A 19,142-nucleotide genomic window follows, 5' to 3' on the forward strand; every position below is an offset into this window, starting at 1 on the left:
TTCGCTTTGCGACATAGGTAAATTACATCATGAAAGCCAGCACCTATTAATAAGAGAACTGCACAGATTTGAAAACCACAAGAGGTCATTGATGCAAATAACGTAATAAACGCACTTTTGATCTTACTGATTGTCTTCTGCACTGTGCCGTCTTTCTGCAAGATAGAAGAGAACAAAATATGGTGGTGCGGCACATAATTATGATGGAACTTCTCAGTAACACAAGCAACAATACCTGGACTGTTATTGAATTTATTTATTTACGATCGAGTTTTTGGCATATATGATACTGTCAAGGCACATGTCATACTTAGTATAGGCACCGAGATAAACAAGAGTGCAGTTCGATAGGAATTATTTTAATAAGTACTGTGGATGCAATAGATGAAGTGGAATCTTGTTCATATACCTAGTAAATTTAATTATCTTATTTTTAGTGACGTGGTATGTCCTTTTATACAGGCGATGAAGAACGTTCTTATTCTAATACATAAAATGCCAAAAATGTTAATGTAATCGACACGAGGACTATGTCCTAATAGCAGTGAATATGCATTCGTAAACTCCATGGCGATGTATAGAGTGATAAAACTTTTTACAAAACAATCAACTTTCAGATAAAATATTTCAGAACAGAATATATCCCTATAACTTAATTGAGTCTAAGGAATTATATCTTGTTCCATCCATCACTTGAGAATGTTACGCACCCAGAAATTACGATCGTGAACAAATAAAATAAATTAACAGCCCAGACAGAACCACTGGCGTTTCTACAGTACTGTAGGCCTGTGTATACATACAAAAAGAAAATAATTCTTCAAAATGATTTATATATTATCCACATATAAAGGGCCAATGTAATGGCTTCGAATGTTAGCATGTTTCTGTCATGCTTTACCTTTCAACCGTGGGCTATTTTCATTTATTTTTTATGTAACCTAATATAAACATACAGCTAGGTAACTTGACTCAGAATTGCGAGACTAAACAAGTATATGTGCAGTTCAAATCTACTTGACAGTGTAAGACGTGTATATTTCTATTGTCTATTGTCAAACCACAATTTATGAAAGATGTTTACATTTTGTCAATAGGAATAAGTAGGAATAATTAATATTTGTCATTTTGGAAAAATTGTGGTAGCAGGGAATGTCTGCACCAAAGTATTGTTGGCGGGAGAGACCGCACATTGATATAATTTTAAACAGGGCGGGAGAGACCGCGTATGGATACATTTTAAGAAAAGAGTGCTAAAGACCACGCATTGATTCATTTTGTAATGGTAGCAGGGATTATCTGCACCAGAAAGCACTGTTGGCGAGAGAGATCGCACTTTAGCGTTAGTAGGGAGTCAGTAGCAAGCGAGATGTGAAGCGAGTCGGTGGTAGCAGGTCTGAAGCGAGAGGTTGAGAGGAGCGGTGTGTCTGCCAGCCACCAACTATGATTTACAAGAGATTATAAACGGATGTACAGAGACATCAGCTAACTATTATCATAAGAGGAACTAATATTATTGAATTATTTTTTTTAGGAACTCAAGACTACTGAAGGTACGTTTGCGCAATGCTAGTTGTAAGAGTATTGTAAAAAGTTAAGTCCCATTTGAACGTTCGTAAAATCATTTCATTACCAGGAGTAAATATTTGAAGAAGCGTTTTCAGAATGTAATTAATTTTTGCCAGCAATGTTGCATTACTGATTATAACCCATCCCAAAAACCATCGACGTAAAACTTTGCAAAATTTTATTGTTGTTAAGAAAAAGTTTAACTATGAATTACGAAACTTCAGTCAAATTAATTAAAGAATAACGTCAGCTTTGCTATTAAAGAATAACGTCAGCTTTGGAAATAAATACAGCCACTTATTACGACAGCCCACCAGCAACTAATAGAGTATAGTAAAACAAAGTAAGTATATACATGTCGCAGTTCGATGTAGCAGTCAGATGGCGATCCAGTAACAGTAAAAAAAGGTAAGGAACAGTTTTTGTTTATTGCAGGTAACGACTGAGGGCCACGATGACGACACATTCTATGTTTCGTCGAAATAATCAGCAAATCACTTTTAATAAACAGCATTTAAATTTATATGCGAAGATTACACTTATTATTATTGAAAAGATAATTAATTTCAAAGGGAAGATTTTATTTGTTATTATTAAACAAGATACAGAAATCCTAAGGGAAGGTTTCATAGGTTATTGTAGAAGGGAAGGTTGCGTAACAAAAGAGATATAGAGGAGACGGGCAGGTTTCAACAGGTATTACTTTTTTAAAAATCTTGTTGAAAAACTTCTTAGTCTTGTAAAACTACTGATTAGTTCTCCAAGTGCTTTCTGTCTTAGTTACGGTCTTCGCAACGTACTCATGCACATTGCAGATATGCAATACAGCGTGAGAAATAAATTCATTTGTTTCAAACCGTTAAACCCGCATGTTGTTTGTTTCACCTAACACACACCATTTCAGTTTAAGATAGTATGCTGAAAAGTAATACCTCCGAATTTTTTATGTGAAATGTCTTAAAGTTTTTTCTTAAATATAATCAATGTTTTAACATTCTGCACCTTCATTCTTCATGTCTGCATAACTATTTCTCAACACAGTCCCCTGATAGAGAACACATTTCTCCAACGAAAGACCTGTTTGTTGATACCGTCAATGTAGAATGTTTGACTTTGTTGACACAGACACAACCTGACCTCTGCTTGTACCACTTTATCACTATCAAAGTGAAGTCGTCGAAGGTGTTCTTTAAGTTTTGGAAACAGTTGAAAATCGGATGGCACAAAGTCTGGGCTGTAAGGAAGAGGATCGATGACAATGAACCCTAGAGTGTTGGACTGTTGCAGAAGTCGCAGCTTTAGTGTGTGACCTGGCATTGTTATGCTGAAGGAGAGGGTGCTGCATGTGTGGACGAACTCTTCGAATCCGAAACTCGATTACAGCATGCTAGCGACATAGCTGCGTCACACATCGCCATGTTACACACTACAATTCGTAGCCCTCCAGTGGCAGAGGGTTGCAAATGTATATACACATAAAGAATAAAGATGTTTGTTTTGTTTAAAAAAACTTCAAGAGTTTTCACATAAAAGTAATCTGAGGCATTTCTTTTCAGCATGCACTCCTAACAACAAAGTTACTGATTTTAGGTTTCCCAAGCGTAGGAAAATATTCGATAGTACTCAGGTGTTCATCCGGGTGGCGTCGTCTAAACAGCGCGATATTTTGACAAGCAGACTGCTTGACATCGTCAGGCATTTCAAATGACTGGTTGACATATGCTGAGTCCTGTCTTTATATCGTCTCCTTCCCCCCTCCCCCATTTTGCTGCAGCGACCAGCCGGTGCTTCTGGACGCGATTCTGGTGCGGGAAGCGTGGCATCGGTCGTCTATCCACAGTCTTCAGTCTTCTTCTTCAGTTGTCCTGATAGGAGTGTAGCTCCACGTAGATTGTCTCTGTGCTCTGGCCATGCTCAAGGCTGGTTCCGAGGTCTTGCTTAATCGAAAAATGCTATCCTTATTTATTAGTCCGTCATGCACTCGGATCTCAACAGCCTCTTTGAGAACACAATCCTAGGGGCACTAGAGTGTTGCAAGATCTTGGCGTCGTCATAATTCATCGTATGTCCATGGGAGTTGCAGTGCTCTGCCGCAGCGAACTTGGTCGGCTGGACTTCATCTGTTTGACGTTTATTCCCAGTACATCTCTCCTGTACTGCCCAGATAGTTTGGCCAAATTACAATTTCCCACACTTGCAAACAATGCGGTAGACTCCCGGTTTCCGGAGTTCTAGGTCATCCTTGGCTGATGCGAGCCGCCTGCAGTGCCAGCAGCTGCAACACGCGCATTTTGTCGTGAGTCAGCAGCTGCAGCTTCAGCGCCAGCTGTTCTGTTCAAGTCACCTCTTTCACCACAGCGCTCGCAGATCGGGATATGAGGGCGACCCATAACAGCTGGTAGAGGCGCCACAAGGAGTACGTGACCACGGCACACTTGGACTGTCGCTTATATTCAGCAAAGTGACAGCGTCATGTATAGATACATGACTGTGCTCACAAAACAGCTCAACACTTCCAGAAGGTTCTGGACGCTATACGCCTTGCTGGCACTCTAACTGACGTCGCATGGGATAAAATGCATCAATCTGACACTCGTAAGGCCGGTAGTATCCCCAAGAACTGCAGTGTTTTTAAGTCTGTCTTGTATTACCAATTTGGGCGTACTTCCTGACATAAATTGGTAATCAACAAAGATTGCTAACGAGTCAGTCCTGGAAAGTCCATTACCATTGTGATGATACTAATCTTCAACTGTTCCCAGTATGCCAGAATCAAGTTTTCTCTCACTATCGATCTTGAATGAAGATATCAGCCTGTTCTTAATGGCTCTAAATCTTCTCGCCAATACGTTGCTGAACTGTAAGACGGCAAGTGTTCTCATAATATGCATACAGAGGCCAGGCAGCAAGAACGTAAGACCTGTCCCATTCACAAAAAAGTTGAGTATAAAGCCATAAAACAAAGGCCAGCACACCACTACGATAATTAATTGAAAGGACAAAAGTAAGCTAGCAAAGCCCTAGTCTTTGTTGTACCTCGCGAGTAGAACAGAATCCACAGCAGTGATTTTATTACTTAAGGAATCTACACTTCTTTATTTCACACCAGCACTACTATCATCTGAAACTACAGCTGCTGCTGTACCCAGAGCTAAGTTGACAGCATCGGCGTGCTTAGCAATATCAAACACATATCTGTATGACTCGGCTGCTCAGGGTGGCTGAGTGGCCGAGCGAAACAGGAGCCTTGTCACGGTTCGCACAGCTTTCCCCATAGGAGGCTTGAGTCCTCCCCCTGGCATGAGTGTCTGTGTTGTTCTTAGCGTAAGTTAGTTTAAGTTAGATTAAGTGGTGTGTAAGCCTAGTGACCGATGACCTAATCAGTTTGGTCCCATAGGAACTTACCACAAATTTCCAAACGACGAACGCATAACCACAAACACAGAGTTAATAGACGTGACGAGAAACAGCAAACTTAGAGCAACGCCATAGATTCGCGCTGGAAGAGAAACTTTAAATTTATTTTCAGACAGGCTGTATAATACTGGCATGACACCAGCTTTTCTACAGAGTAACAAAAAGTGCTCCAGAGATTTACATTCGCCCTCCATTTTTAATAATAGGACACAATGTCGGTAGAATCCACTTGACACAGAGAGTGTAGGTCACCTACTGGTTATTCAACAAGTTCCCACGTCATATCTCGGATATAAACGAAACGAAATCTGCTCCCTCCTACCATTTAGATGTGTTGCAGTAAAGCTGCATTTTTGCTTGATTATTACTAAAAGTACAGTGAAATCGACTGCTACGTATCATCTCCTTCATATTCGGAAAACGGTTGCTGGAGATTAATAGTGATTTGGAAGGAAATGACTTTAAAACTGGATCATACAAAGTAAATTTGTGAGAAAGTAAACAGCACCCGTGCTGCAGTTTCCCAAGTGCCTGACAACCGACAGTATGGACATTCGCATATGTGGAATATATAGAACACTGATGGAGAAAAACTGAGACATAGTGTTTATTGACAATATATTTTTACATGGCACTAAAATTGATGAAGTTCACTCAAACACAGGCAAATTTTTCAATGATGTAAGAGAAGTAGACTTCACACTCAAATAAAATAATATTAGAAGTCAACTAATTTATACTTACAGACCTACAGGGTTTGAAAAAAATATTAATACCTCGAAAAATGCATGCTTGAATGTAAAAGCAGGTACCAGCTAAGCCTGCCGGTTGCGCTATTATCTTTGGTCAAGAATGGCACCTGTGCGATGTCCTCAATACGTTTCGTGTGTCAGTCGTGATCAGAACATTGTTCTGTGTTGTTTTGAGTGCATTACGCCGAAGCTAAAAGAATTCGAAGGAGAGCAATTTGCTGGTGCTCGCCTTTCGTAAGCCAGGGGTCTCTTGAGGGAAAGCGGAACAACATCCTCCGTTAAGTCACAACGCAGATGTAAGTGTGTGCTGAGTCACCATGACAGGCATTCGTTGGAGAGGATAGTGTGGAAAAATAAGAGGACGATAGCTCCAAATGTCACTGAGAGCTGAATTCGTACTGGCGAACCTTGTTAGGCCGGCCACTGGTGGCCGAGCGGTTCTAGGCGCTTCAGTCTGGAACCGCGCCACCGCTACGGTCGCAGATTCGAATCCTGCCTCGGGCATGGATGTGTATGATGTCCTTAGGTTAGTTAGGTTTAAGTAGTTCTAAGTTCTAGGGGAATGATGACCTGAGATGTTAAGTCCCATAGTACTCAGAGCAATTTGAACTACACTCGTGGAAATTGAAATAAGAACACCGTGAATTCATTGTCCCAGGAAGGGGAAACTTTATTGACACATTCCTGCGGTCAGATACATCACATGATCACACTGACAGAACCACAGGCACATAGACACAGGCAACAGAGCATGCACAATGTCGGCACTAGTACAGTGTATATCCACCTTTCGCAGCAATGCAGGCTGCTATTCTCCCATGGAGACGATCGTAGAGATGCTGGATGTAGTCCTGTGGAACGGCTTGCCATGCCATTTCCACCTGGCGCCTCAGTTGGACCAGCGTTCGTGCTGGACGTGCAGACCGCGTGAGACGACGCTTCATCCAGTCCCAAACATGCTCAATGGGGGACAGATCCGGAGATCTTGCTGGCCAGGGTAGTTGACTTACACCTTCTAGAGCACGTTGGGTGGCACGGGATACATGCGGACGTGCATTGTCCTGTTGGAACAGCAAGTTCCGTTGCTGGTCTAGGAATGGTAGAACGATGGGTTCGATGACGGTTTGGATGTACCGTGCACTATTCAGTGTCCCCTCGACGATCACCAGTGGTGTACGGCCAGTGTAGGAGATCGCTCCCCACACCATGATGCCGGGTGTTGGCCCTGTGTGCCTCGGTCGTATGCAGTCCTGATTGTGGCGCTCACCTGCAAGGCGCCAAACACGCATACGACCATCATTGGCACCAAGGCAGAAGCGACTCTCATCGCTGAAGACGACACGTCTCCATTCGTCCCTCCATTCACGCCTGTCGCGACACCACTGGAGGCGGGCTGCACGATGTTGGGGCGTGAGCGGAAGACGGCCTAACGGTGTGCGGGACCGTAGCCCAGCTTCATGGAGACGGTTGCGAATGGTCCTCGCCGATACCCCAGGAGCAACAGTGTCCCTAATTTGCTGGGAAGTGGCGGTGCGGTCCCCTACGGCACTGCGTAGGATCCTACGGTCTTGGCGTGCATCCGTGCGTCGCTGCGGTCCGGTCCCAGGTCGACGGGCACGTGCACCTTCCGCCGACCACTGGCGACAACATCGATGTACTGTGGAGACCTCACGCCCCACGTGTTGAGCAATTCGGCGGTACGTCCACCCGGCTTCCCGCATGCCCACTATACGCCCTCGCTCAAAGTCCGTCAACTGCACATACGGTTCACGTCCACGCTGTCGCGGCATGCTACCAGTGTTAAAGACTGCGATGGAGCTCCGTATGCCACGGCAAACTGGCTGACACTGACGGCGGCGGTGCACAAATGCTGCGCAGCTAGCGCCATTCGACGGCCAACACCGCGGTTCCTGGTGTGTCCGCTGTGCCGTGCGTGTGATCATTGCTTGTACAGCCCTCTCGCAGTGTCCGGAGCAAGTATGGTGGGTCTGACACACCGGTGTCAATGTGTTCTTTTTTCCATTTCCAGGAGTGTATTTTTGAACCTTGTTAGTGCCAAAACAACACGAAGGGTGATCCATAATCAGGGAATTGCACAGCGATATGGAATTCCAAAATCTTTCATCAGTTATGCAATGCCTGTAACTGCAAAATCTGGTGCTGAAGCCACAGGACCCAGGCTATGGAACGATCCAAGGAAGTCATTTGGTCAGAGTTTAAGAACAAAAGTGAATCACGGCGGGGTCCAGTGATGGTTTCGGCAGCCATATCGTGGTATTCCATGGGCCCCAAGGGTACTCTGCAAGGTCGCAGTAATTCCAAGATTATGTGACCATTTTGGGTCCATCCCACAGTACAATGTTTGTCCCCAAATGGTAATTCTGTGTTCCAAGACGATAGGGCCACTGTTCAGACAGCTCGAATCGTCCAGGACTGGCTTTACGTGCACGAGGATGAACTGTAGCATCTCCCCTGGCTACCACGGTCATCAGATCTCTTAGCATTGTTGAGCCTTTGTGGTATACTTTGGACAGAAGGTTGTGTGATCGCTATCCACCATAGTCGTTATTTGAACTAACCGCTGTTTGGCAGGCAGCAAGGTATAAAATTCCCTTGAACCATACAGGAAATGCACTTATCCATTTTGAGACGGCTGGTAGCTGTTTTGAACGCCAACGGGATTCCCTAGACCGTATGAGACTGGTACTGTGTTGTATTTTTGGCGTTTCCGTACTTTTTCGAACCCCCGTATACGTGCGTGAGAGACTGTCTGGGGTTCTGTAGTATAGCGGTCAATTTTTAAAGACACGTAAGTAAAATCTAATCATGAACAAGTCCTGTGATATCAGTTTTGAGTAAAGGGCTCTTCCAAAGTGAGAACTGACTCTTTTAAAATTTTTACGAGTGTGATATAATATGGAATTTTGATTGTTTGTAAAAATAAATAAACGGTGTAAACTCGTATTCCAGTTCGGAGCCTTGCCGGTTCAACAGCCTATCTTTTAACAGCAAATGTTCGAAGGAAATAACCATACGGTACTGCCTTCCACCGAGCACGGTGGAGCAGGATTCGAAAACATGAGGGTGGTAGTTCAGCACCCTTATGACCAACCATATTCTGTTTTCCTGTGATTTACATTAATCGGCTATGCGAAAATCAGGATGGTTCCTAAGTAAAGAGCACAACTGATTTGCTGCCCCATCCGTGCCCGCTACGGAGAAAAGTGGAATATGAGCCGAAGTCTTGAAAGACCACAGGTCGCCCCTTTCACAACTAAGCTCCTCAAATAATTCTTCCACATCTAAAAAATAAAAAAAATTCCTGGTTTTCATTGAGAAGGGGGAAGGAAAGTTATCAGAAGTTGGCTGTCTAACTCCAGTATGAAGTTTCTACTTAACGTCCGAGAGAGGCTTCTTTTTGGTCGAACAAACGGTACACCAGGTCTGCGCCCTCAACTGTTCGTGTTGCGAAAACGCAGGTCCCTGGATGACCCATTCAACTGAACATTCTATATTGTCAATAACTGCGAAGAGTAATATCTTAGAACCTAGGAGGATGCTCGTTCTACAACTATCATTCGAGATCATACAATAAAGACTGGTCCTGCTGAGTCGGCAGGACTCAGCAGGACCAGCCATACCTCTGAAGATGTCCAACGTAGTGTTGGACGAAACGTTAGGAATAGAAGAATTCTATGGACCACGGCCTTATAACCCGGAAGAATTATCAACAACAGTATCATTCGAGATATTTTTCCTTAAAACTGAGGCTTAATAACATTCCACACTGTCTCTAGTCACGCATGTTAAGCTACTGAAAAGTGTGAGTAGTAAAATATGCAGATTACCTGACGATACCAGTACTAAATTTATAAAACTGGTTTTCTTCAATATCAACAAATTAGCGGTGTACTTGGCTTTCCAGGCGACTTTTTGATTATATATGAAGCACAAGAATAAGGTAGAAGAGACTAATATTGCTGTTGCCACAGCACATGAATGATACATTTTAAATAAACCAACGGAAATGTGTCATGTCACTCTATCTTTATTTGGTTGTAATTACTAGATAAAAGCCTGTACGAATCACAAAATCAGCCGATTAGCTTTTTTTTCTATTTTCGAAGTATCAGCACATACAGGTTACCCAGAAAAATCCACGTCATCTGAGTTGTACGTGGTCGTCACTTCAAAATGTCCACTGTGTCCGAAATATGTTGACTGAGTGTGACCTTCGTCCAGTAATTACAGCCAATTAAAGTAATAAGTAAGTTACTTACCAATTCTGTATTGGTCGTGAACCACAATTCAAAGAATTCTGCCGCAGGTAGCCCACCCATGGTTAGGTACAAGTAAGATCTAACAGAGTTACACACGTGCTGTGCGGCATTCGTTTTGCGCATTATTTCACTTCGTGCCAATGTATGGATTCGCCGTTTTGAGTAAGCGTATATGCACTTATTTTGCAAAGAATTCAGCGCGGCCCAGAGTTCTAGTGCTGTCCTGACAGCTGGCTGCACATTTTCTTCCGTTTTTCTTTGTAGGCATCCGACAACCTTCTCGGAATCTACCTGGAGCAAACTGTATCTATGTTATGCACACATTCGCTTCTCCTACTTCCACTTGGATTGACAGATAGTGCATCGTTATGCGTTTGACAGCAAAACTCATATCGTAAATACGCTACAAATTCTCAAAAATATTTGAAGCGCTTATAGCGGTCTAATAGTGTTTTCCTGTTTTTTTCCCTATTTTTAACAAAATTGCTTTTTTCTAATGGCAAGTATAATGGACTAATTGTGAACTATGGCACTGATGACAGAGAAAACCCTTTTATTTAAAAATGAATCCACAATGTTTTAAATTTGGAGGAATAAGCTTCGTAACTACATTATCTTTGTAAAGCTATCTCTATCGTCTGTCTGGTAAACCTTTACTCATTTTCGTTCGACCATTGTCTCATGCTCTTTTATTTGATACCTATTAATATCATTAACATGTTGTAGACAGTTTATCAAGTGGAAATTTTGTGGGTTTTATTGCGTGAACGGAGATAACAGGCTTGGGTGATATCTGTTTAGTCATCATTGCGGCCATCTTACCGAAATAACTACGAACTGCAGTAATTGCTTCGATCTTGCCTATTACATAATTAATGAAGTCCGATTGATCAATGCGAATAAAACTGGCACACTTGAGATATTCCAAGCGAATATATTATTCCAAAAAAGCAGTATTTTGGGTCTCAAAACTTCATTCTGTTACTTTCTCGTTAATTTAACTCACCCGCTGCAAAAAAGGGAGAGTTGAAATGGCGACCGCTCATAAGACCGTTGAAACAGTGCATTGTGTTTTGTATTTCAAAATAAGTTTGTTTAACAAATGTCAGTTTCTTTTCATATAGTACAACAGTACGAATGTGAGATGTCAAACAGCTTATCTACGATTTTCTGAAAGCTGAAAATATTATCTATAAATGAATGAATTTTATTCAAAAATGGTAAAGTACATAAAACCGCAAGAAGATAAAGTTGGTAAATACTTAAGGATACGTCATTGTTAACGGCTACAATGTGGAGTAAGACAATATGCCACTCATTCCTCAGTAAAACTTAGTCCCACTTATTCCAGAACTAAAATTCATTTGAAGCTCAAAACTTAGAAAATTCAGTTATTAATATTATATTTTGTAATTTTTTCTTACTTATTATACAGTTTGTAAAAAGGGGCGCAAGATAACGGATATACGTAGTTAAATGCGCGCAGTATGCAGTAGTGATCTGCAATTGTTTTGAAGAGAATATTTTATTTTATCTGTGACGATGCGCTGTACGCAGATATAATCTCTATATATTCTCTGCATTACGATCAGCTATAGTTTCGACTAAACGTATTGCACGTTAATATGCTATTAACGAGAAGAACAGTCGATATGATTGCTTCTTTAGATCCAGAAACTGAGTCTCATCAAGTTCAAATGGTTCAAATGGCTCTGAGCACTATGGGACTTAACATCTCAGGTCATCAGTCCCCTAGAACTTAGAACTACTTAAACCTAACTAACCTAAGGACATCACACACATCCATACCCGAGGCAGCATTCGAACCTGCGACCGTAGCAGTCTCGCGGTACCGGACTGAAGCGCCTAGAGCCGCACGGCCACGCGGCCGGCTCTCATCAAGTATCAGAGACCGAATTTGCCTGCAAATTTTAATAACATGTTAGCTACGACGAGTGAAATTGCGTCGCCGGCTGCAGGCGACACTGTTCCTACATCTGTTAGTGCGGTACCAGATCCTATTACGATAGTTTTACAAAAATTTGATTCTATGGCCAGTGATATGGCTGCTAAATCAAGGGGAAGAAACTATAGGTGATGACAACAAGATAGCTTATCCAATCGACTTGCGGAAATATCTGAGCGGGTCAGGAATCAAATTAAGCAGTTAGAAACCACTGTTGATAGTCACGTGACCGACGTGTTGCGAATCGATCTAGAAACCACAACAAACGAGATTTCAGGCTTGAAAAACACCATTTGAGGTGGTCCTGAATCTGTAGAGAAATTGACTGGAAATCTTAGTACTTTGCAACTAGTGCAAGATACATCGAAATCCAACCTTCAGCTGGTAGTAGCCCACGTAGGAGATGTCTCCACTGATAGCGAAAGAAAATTACATAAATTTTTAAAGGAAAAGGACGATCAAATTACGGAAAGATTAGAAACAATTAAAGAAAGCAGTGCAGCAATTACTAAAGTATAATCTGAACAGAACTCTTTAGCAAAGGCTGTTAAAGATTAATCAGGTCACATACAAAATGCTTTGGCACAGGATTTGCCTAAATGGGGAGAGACTGTTCAAGGTCACCTTAATGATCAGATAACTAACACAGAAAAATAATTAAACTTGATAAAGAAACAGGTTAGGAACGACACATCCCATGCAGCTCAGGTAGTTGAGACTTGTAATGTTTGTCGCAGGCCAGTGTCCAATAAAAATACGTATGTTGACTAGAAGCATTGTAGTAACCACTTACCACAAAATGTTATAACTAGAACTTTGAGAGCAAAGTGCACGCTATCTTCCGTTTTATTAGGCGAAAATCTTGTAAAATACTAGTAGTTTCTAATGTTCACAACCACGACTGAGAAGAATTACGACAGTTGCAGAGCGGATCATTTCTGGCAGGTGCACGCAATGTTTTGTGGTGAGCTGAGGATTCTTTGCTGCTCTCGGACATGAAATGTCGAGTAGATGACTAATGAGATGCCAAACGTTGGACGCCAAAATGTGATGAACTGAGAATACTTCTCTGTTGTCAGATATGAAAGACGAGTAAATGGCTAAGGAGATTGTACCACGTTAATGAAATCGAACAAAAAGGGACGAAAGAGATTGCTTATATGATAAAAACATAAATGAAATGTATTTTTTTCAGTACTGTTTACACAAACCAAAACAAAATTACAAATATCAGGCTCGATTTGACTGGGCGTCGACACGACTCAGTTATTAAGGGAAAGGAGGGATGGATGAATCGTCTCACCGTTATCCGTTATCGTTCGTCGCGTACTGTTGACGGCGGCAGGTGCTGCGTCGGTTCCGCACGTCGCCTCGGAGTTGTGCGAAGCGAATTGACTGCCATCATCAGCAATCGCTGGTTTGCGGCGAGGCCCAGGTACGATCTCCGCGTTGTCTGCCCTTTGTCGGTTGCATGAGCGAATCTGTGCTATCACGGTGTCGGAAGGCTGTTGTTGGTGACAGGTGAGGAGCGCCCATATGCTCTCGCTACTGCGCCGTATCACCGCCTCCCCATTTCCCTCCTCATCCATCCCTCATACCCGAAATTTTCTCCCTTTCGGCGTTGTCTTTGGCGAACAAAATTTTCAATGCAGCCCAATGACAGATCGCCGTTTCATGGCCACGCCTCTCCGTGTAAGGTGGTAATTTCCTGGCCACCGTGCGCTAGTGCGTGCCTCAAGAATTGGCATCTTTCTCATGATATCACATTCTTACGATGTTTTTCTGCATTCCGAGGCTGTTGTGAGAGCAGCTACGCAACAAATGGTGCAAATGGCTATGAGCACTATGGAATTTAACATTTGAGGTCATCAGTGCCCTAGAATTTAGAACTACTTAAACCTATCATACAATGTAAGCTTTCACGGCCGGTATTGTCTTCACTTAAAACTTCCGGGCTGATAGGCCGTGGTCGAAGTATAAAACACTCTCCTGACGTTTCGTCTCCGACTGCGGGAGACATCCCCGGAGGTAAAGCGGCGAACTGCGAAGAGAACTCGACGAAGCGCTGATTATATAGGCAGTACAGAGTGCGCCACAGTCGATCACGTGGCGTCGGCTATGAGATTGTCTCTGGTAATGCCAACATTCTCGATTGAAAGTAATCGATCGTCACGCTTGCGGTGCAACGCTGACATCCAAATTTTATCCAGTTTAACACCTTCGTCTTTCCTGTTAAAATTATTACGATGTTTATCAATCTCGATAGCCTCTCTATACAAGCGTGCATAATAATGCGAGGTTTTTGATATGACGCTCGTCTCGCTGAATTTTATTTCATGATCACCTTCCTGGTAAACATGTTCCGCTACGGCCGATTTATCCGTGTGACCCAGGCGGCGATTCCTCTAATATTCAACAAAACGGGTACTTATACCTAACTAACCTAAGGACATCATACACATCCATACCCGAGGCAGGACTCGAACCTGCGACCGTAGCGGTCGCGCGGTTCCACACTTTGTAGCCGCTCTCTCAGGGTGAGGCCTGGACAGGCTCATGTTTGAGTTTCGTCTCAGACTCTGCTGGCGTCGTTGATTTATAAGGTACGTCATTACTGTCGAGAAAAACATTTGCTTAAGAACGCGGACTTCTTTACACACGTCCCTGCGCGAATTCTCCGCGCTTTGTGTAAGCTCCTCGCTCTGCCCGTGGGATGCTGGAATCGTCGGGACATTCCTGATTTCTAATGCAGGTAAAATGACTGCTGCCAGGCCAGAAGAACTCAGATACTTCGGCGCGTACTGTCTTGACGTTCCGTCCTTGGATGTGCTGTCCATCAGTTCCCATCGTGCTTCTCACTGTCAGCTAGGCTCTTCACAACGTGTCCCTTCCTGAGCGAGGTGAAGGCGTCCGCCAGTCTTCCCGCTGTTTGCTTGCAGAATGCCTGCAGTTTCCTGTCCTCGGGCGCTCGCCGCTGCGTGTCTTGCTCCCTCGTCCTCCTCGGGCGATGACGCTGCGAGTTGGCGAAAGCGGTTGCGGGCAGAGGTATCACAAAGCTCCGTGTCCTGACTATCAAGCCTCTGATACGGAAGGCTGAAAGTCGCAAAGTGGCCCATCTATGTTCACTTGACCCCTCGCACATACACTTGAAAAATAACTCAAAAATATTCATTCCTCAATAGTAACACTAAACATTCACTTACAAATGTGGGATGTTGTAGGGACATTACGGTTTCAGTTGTGCCTTAGCGTGTCAAGCCCAGTCGATTATTTACATATGCAGTTGTCCTTAATAAATAATTTCTCGTGACCACCGCTGCCAGCAATTATGTGCAGTGGCTACATTCCTGCGAAATCTTTCTTCAGTATTGCAAAGGGAACATTCAGCTTCTTGTAGCCCTATTACACGACCTTATTCAAACTTAATGTTGTGTTGATGATGGCGTCTTAGTTGCCTTAAATGCTTCTTGAGTAACATCAACTCACCACTTCCAATCTCAAAGTTAACTAACTCTCACGGCTGTTACATCGTGTATTTCAAGCAAACCTGATTTGCATCCTCATAATGGTGCTGCTAGCGAGGAGAGGAGAGGAGAGGAGAGGAGAGGAGAGGAGAGGAGAGGAGAGGAGAGGAGAGGAAAGGAGAGGAGAGGAGAGGAGAGGAGAGGAGAGGAGAGGAGAGGAGAGGAGAGGAGAGGAGGGGGGAAGTGGTAGGGAATGGAGGAGTGTAGAGAAAGGAGAGGTGTGGAGCAGAGATGAGGAATGGGGAGGAGAGGCTAGGAGGTTGGAGGAGAGGAGAGGAAATGACAAGAGAGAAGAAGGAGAGAGCAGAGGAGGAGAAGAAAGAGAGGGGAAGTTGGAGTTGTGTGGAGAGGAGAGCTGTGGAGAGCAGAGGACAGGCGAGGTTTGGAGTAGTGTGGAGAGCTGTGGAGGGTGAAAGAGAGAAGAGGAGGGACAAGCACAGAATGAAACTAAATGTAATAAAATCTATTTCTAGGCCTTTTCTGTTATTTCCAGTGTCTCTGACATGCTAAATAAACACATTGTCGAACACAGTATTTCAGTTCTTTAGCCTTTCTATTTTTTTAGTTTCTTTCCTTTTGACTTCTTCTTTTTGTGATAGTTCATCGTGGCGTTGTGGGATGTAGTGCACTTAAATGTGCATGTAACTAATTAATAAAAATCGTTTTAGTGTCAAAGCTATGCTTTATATCCGAAATGACTAGCTCGCCTAACGCAGGAGGTACGGACATTATATGAACCCTGTTCAACTGCAACAGCTAAGAAGCTGCATATGTGGTATGTAAAGCCGTATATCCATTGCGTCTGTTCCGCGAACCGAAGCGGAACGGTCTGGCGTCCGCAGCAAAGACATTTCAGAGTGCTCTGCTCGTGTAGTAGAGACAGAAGTCCTATTGTTCGCTCGAGGCAAAAACTGACTACTAGACATGTCTTGCCCTGAGACGGCTATACGGATCAAAAGAAGTGTTGTGGAACCATAAACGAAAGGACTACCATAACAAAAATACACGTGAGGAAGCATGGAAAGACAATGGAGTGAAATTAAGATGCCAATTCATGAAATGAAAAAGAAGATGACATCACTATTGGCATGCTACAGCAGACAGAAGTTTCGAATGAAGAAGCATCTCACTACAGGCTCTGGTATGTACATATTTATTAAATTTCTAGATTGTATATAGCTTGAATTATTTGTAATTATGTAATTGTGAGAATAGATCTAATAAACACAAACAATGTACTAGTTACAGACTGATTATGAATTTGCAAAGAAACTGCAGATACCATAATATTATTAACAGTTTCTTGTTTATTTACAGCTGCAGCATCGGCTTATGTCTCCAAATGGTTTGCTTTTCATGAGTTAGAGTTTATGGCAGACAAAAATAATCCTAATGAAACTGTGGATACGTTGCTTAATGTACGTATTATTCATTACTGTAGTTTTTAATCCTAGTATGACAAAGTAAAGGAATTGGAGTGGGAATGTAGGTTGCAAAGACTTTTGATAATATGTGGGTTAATAATCATATTGCAAGGTAGTATATATTTTGCTACAAAATGTCTTGCGGAATGCAAACACATTTCCTTGCCACTGTTGCCTGCTCTTCGAGCAATAATTCTCAATGACGGAGAGTAACGACTCCTCCTGCTCATTTCTCCATCGACTAGGAATTACGAATCCACTGATTTCCGTGTCAAGACTATCTCTGGAAGTGTAAAGTGCACGTGAGCTTGGCTGCCTTCTCAAAAAGTTACGTAAATATAAAGTATCCATGGCAACCTTTATTACTTTTTTATGTTTCAACGATATTGGTTTCCTAAACACAGAACTTTGAACACCAAAAGCATTCTCCACCACTCTACGTGCTCATCACAGACTATAACTAAACACTCCTTCCATAGAATCTTTATCGTAGTTTCCTTAGAATGATTTCACAATATATTCATTCAATGTGATTGCTCTGTGTCAGCCAAACAGAAGTAAAGAACTTCAGTTACTCATGGTACTTGGAGTACAGTCGGAGGGGGAATGTTCAGCGATTTTTCCTGTAATTTCTAGTATAACTGAGTATTTTTGAAGACACTAACGTCATATATCTTGCCCTGACACCCAACATCTACAGACAGAAAGCCGTAGTCCGCATCTACTAGAGCAAATAAGACAATGCTGCAAAAATGTTCGTAGCTATAGTATTTTGTGCACGATTCCATGGTTGCTTGTAAGATGATGTTCTGTCCGTCCATAGCACCTATAGCACGTGGAAAATCCCACTGTTTCTCAAATTGTTGTGCCGTTGTTAGCCATTCTTGTTCTGAGCGCGGAAACTATAAAAAAAGGAATTAAGATGTAGTTTATTTTATTTTTAGGAATATGAAACTTCACACAGCAACCAAGGTTTATTGTTAGAGGAGGAGATTGAGCATACTGATACTGAAGCAGTAAATGCTTCTAGATCACCAGCAGCTCCTTCACCCAAAAGGCGCCAAAAGTCTCTCAAGTCAGACAGCGCTGCAGCCACACAAGAAAATCAGGAATAGAGTTCAACGGCTGCCACAGACCCCTGTGTATCAAATGGGCAACATATTGGCAATGAGCTAAGGAAATGCGATTCGTATACCTTAGCGGAAGTCAAGCACGCCATTAACTATGGAATTTTTAATTCTGACATGTGAAAGGAATTTCTGTAATTATGGCACCGAAAATTACAACGTACAAGGTACTTCGTCAACAACTGCACCCCATGCTTGTGTTGCAAATTATGAATCCAGATACAAAGAAAACCCTAATACTGCTTCTTAAGCACTTTTAAAGACGTTTCTGGAAACTTGCATAATCTGCGTAAAGGGGCCCAATAAAAATTTGACTTCTTTGTAGTTTAGCGCATACAATGATTTATTTGACTTAACTTCATATAGTTTTTCAGGGTCTCGATGATAACATCACTAACCTCAGGCACTATTCTAGATATACACTCCTGGAAATGGAAAAAAGAACACATTGACACCGGTGTGTCAGACCCACCATACTTGCTCAGGACACTGCGAGAGGGCTGTACAAGCAATGATCACACGCACGGCACAGCGGACACACCAGGAACCGCGGTGTTGGCCGTCGAATGGCGCTAGCTGCGCAGCATTTGTGCACCGCCGCCGTCAGTGTCAGCCAGTTTGCCGTGGCATACGGAGCTCCATCGCAGTCTTTAACACTGGTAGCATGCCGCGACAGCGTGGACGTGAACCGTATGTGCAGTTGACGGACTTTGAGCGAGGGCGTATAGTGGGCATGCGGGAGGCCGGGTGGACGTACCGCCGAATTGCTCAACACGTGGGGCGTGAGGTCTCCACAGTACATCGATGTTGTCGCCAGTGGTCGGCGGAAGGTGCACGTGCCCGTCGACCTGGGACCGGACCGCAGCGACGCACGGATGCACGCCAAGACCGTAGGATCCTACGCGGTGCCGTAGGGGACCGCACCGCCACTTCCCAGCAAATTAGGGACACTGTTGCTCCTGGGGTATCGGCGAGGATCATTCGCAACCGTCTCCATGAAGCTGGGCTACGGTCCCGCACACCGTTAGGCCGTCTTCCGCTCACGCCCCAACATCGTGCAGCCCGCCTCCAGTGGTGTCGTGA

The 19,142-nt window shown here is 43.2% G+C and overlaps 1 pseudogene; it reads left to right on the forward strand.

Moving 5' to 3' along the window:
* The first annotated feature begins 4,332 nt into the window (after window positions 1-4,332).
* LOC126188753 (uncharacterized) lies at window positions 4,333-18,182 on the forward strand (annotated as a pseudogene).
* Window positions 18,183-19,142: the final 960 nt, after the last annotated feature.

The sequence above is a fragment of the Schistocerca cancellata genome, chromosome 5 (assembly GCF_023864275.1).
Source record: "Schistocerca cancellata isolate TAMUIC-IGC-003103 chromosome 5, iqSchCanc2.1, whole genome shotgun sequence".
In the NCBI taxonomy this organism is placed as follows: domain Eukaryota; kingdom Metazoa; phylum Arthropoda; class Insecta; order Orthoptera; family Acrididae; genus Schistocerca; species Schistocerca cancellata.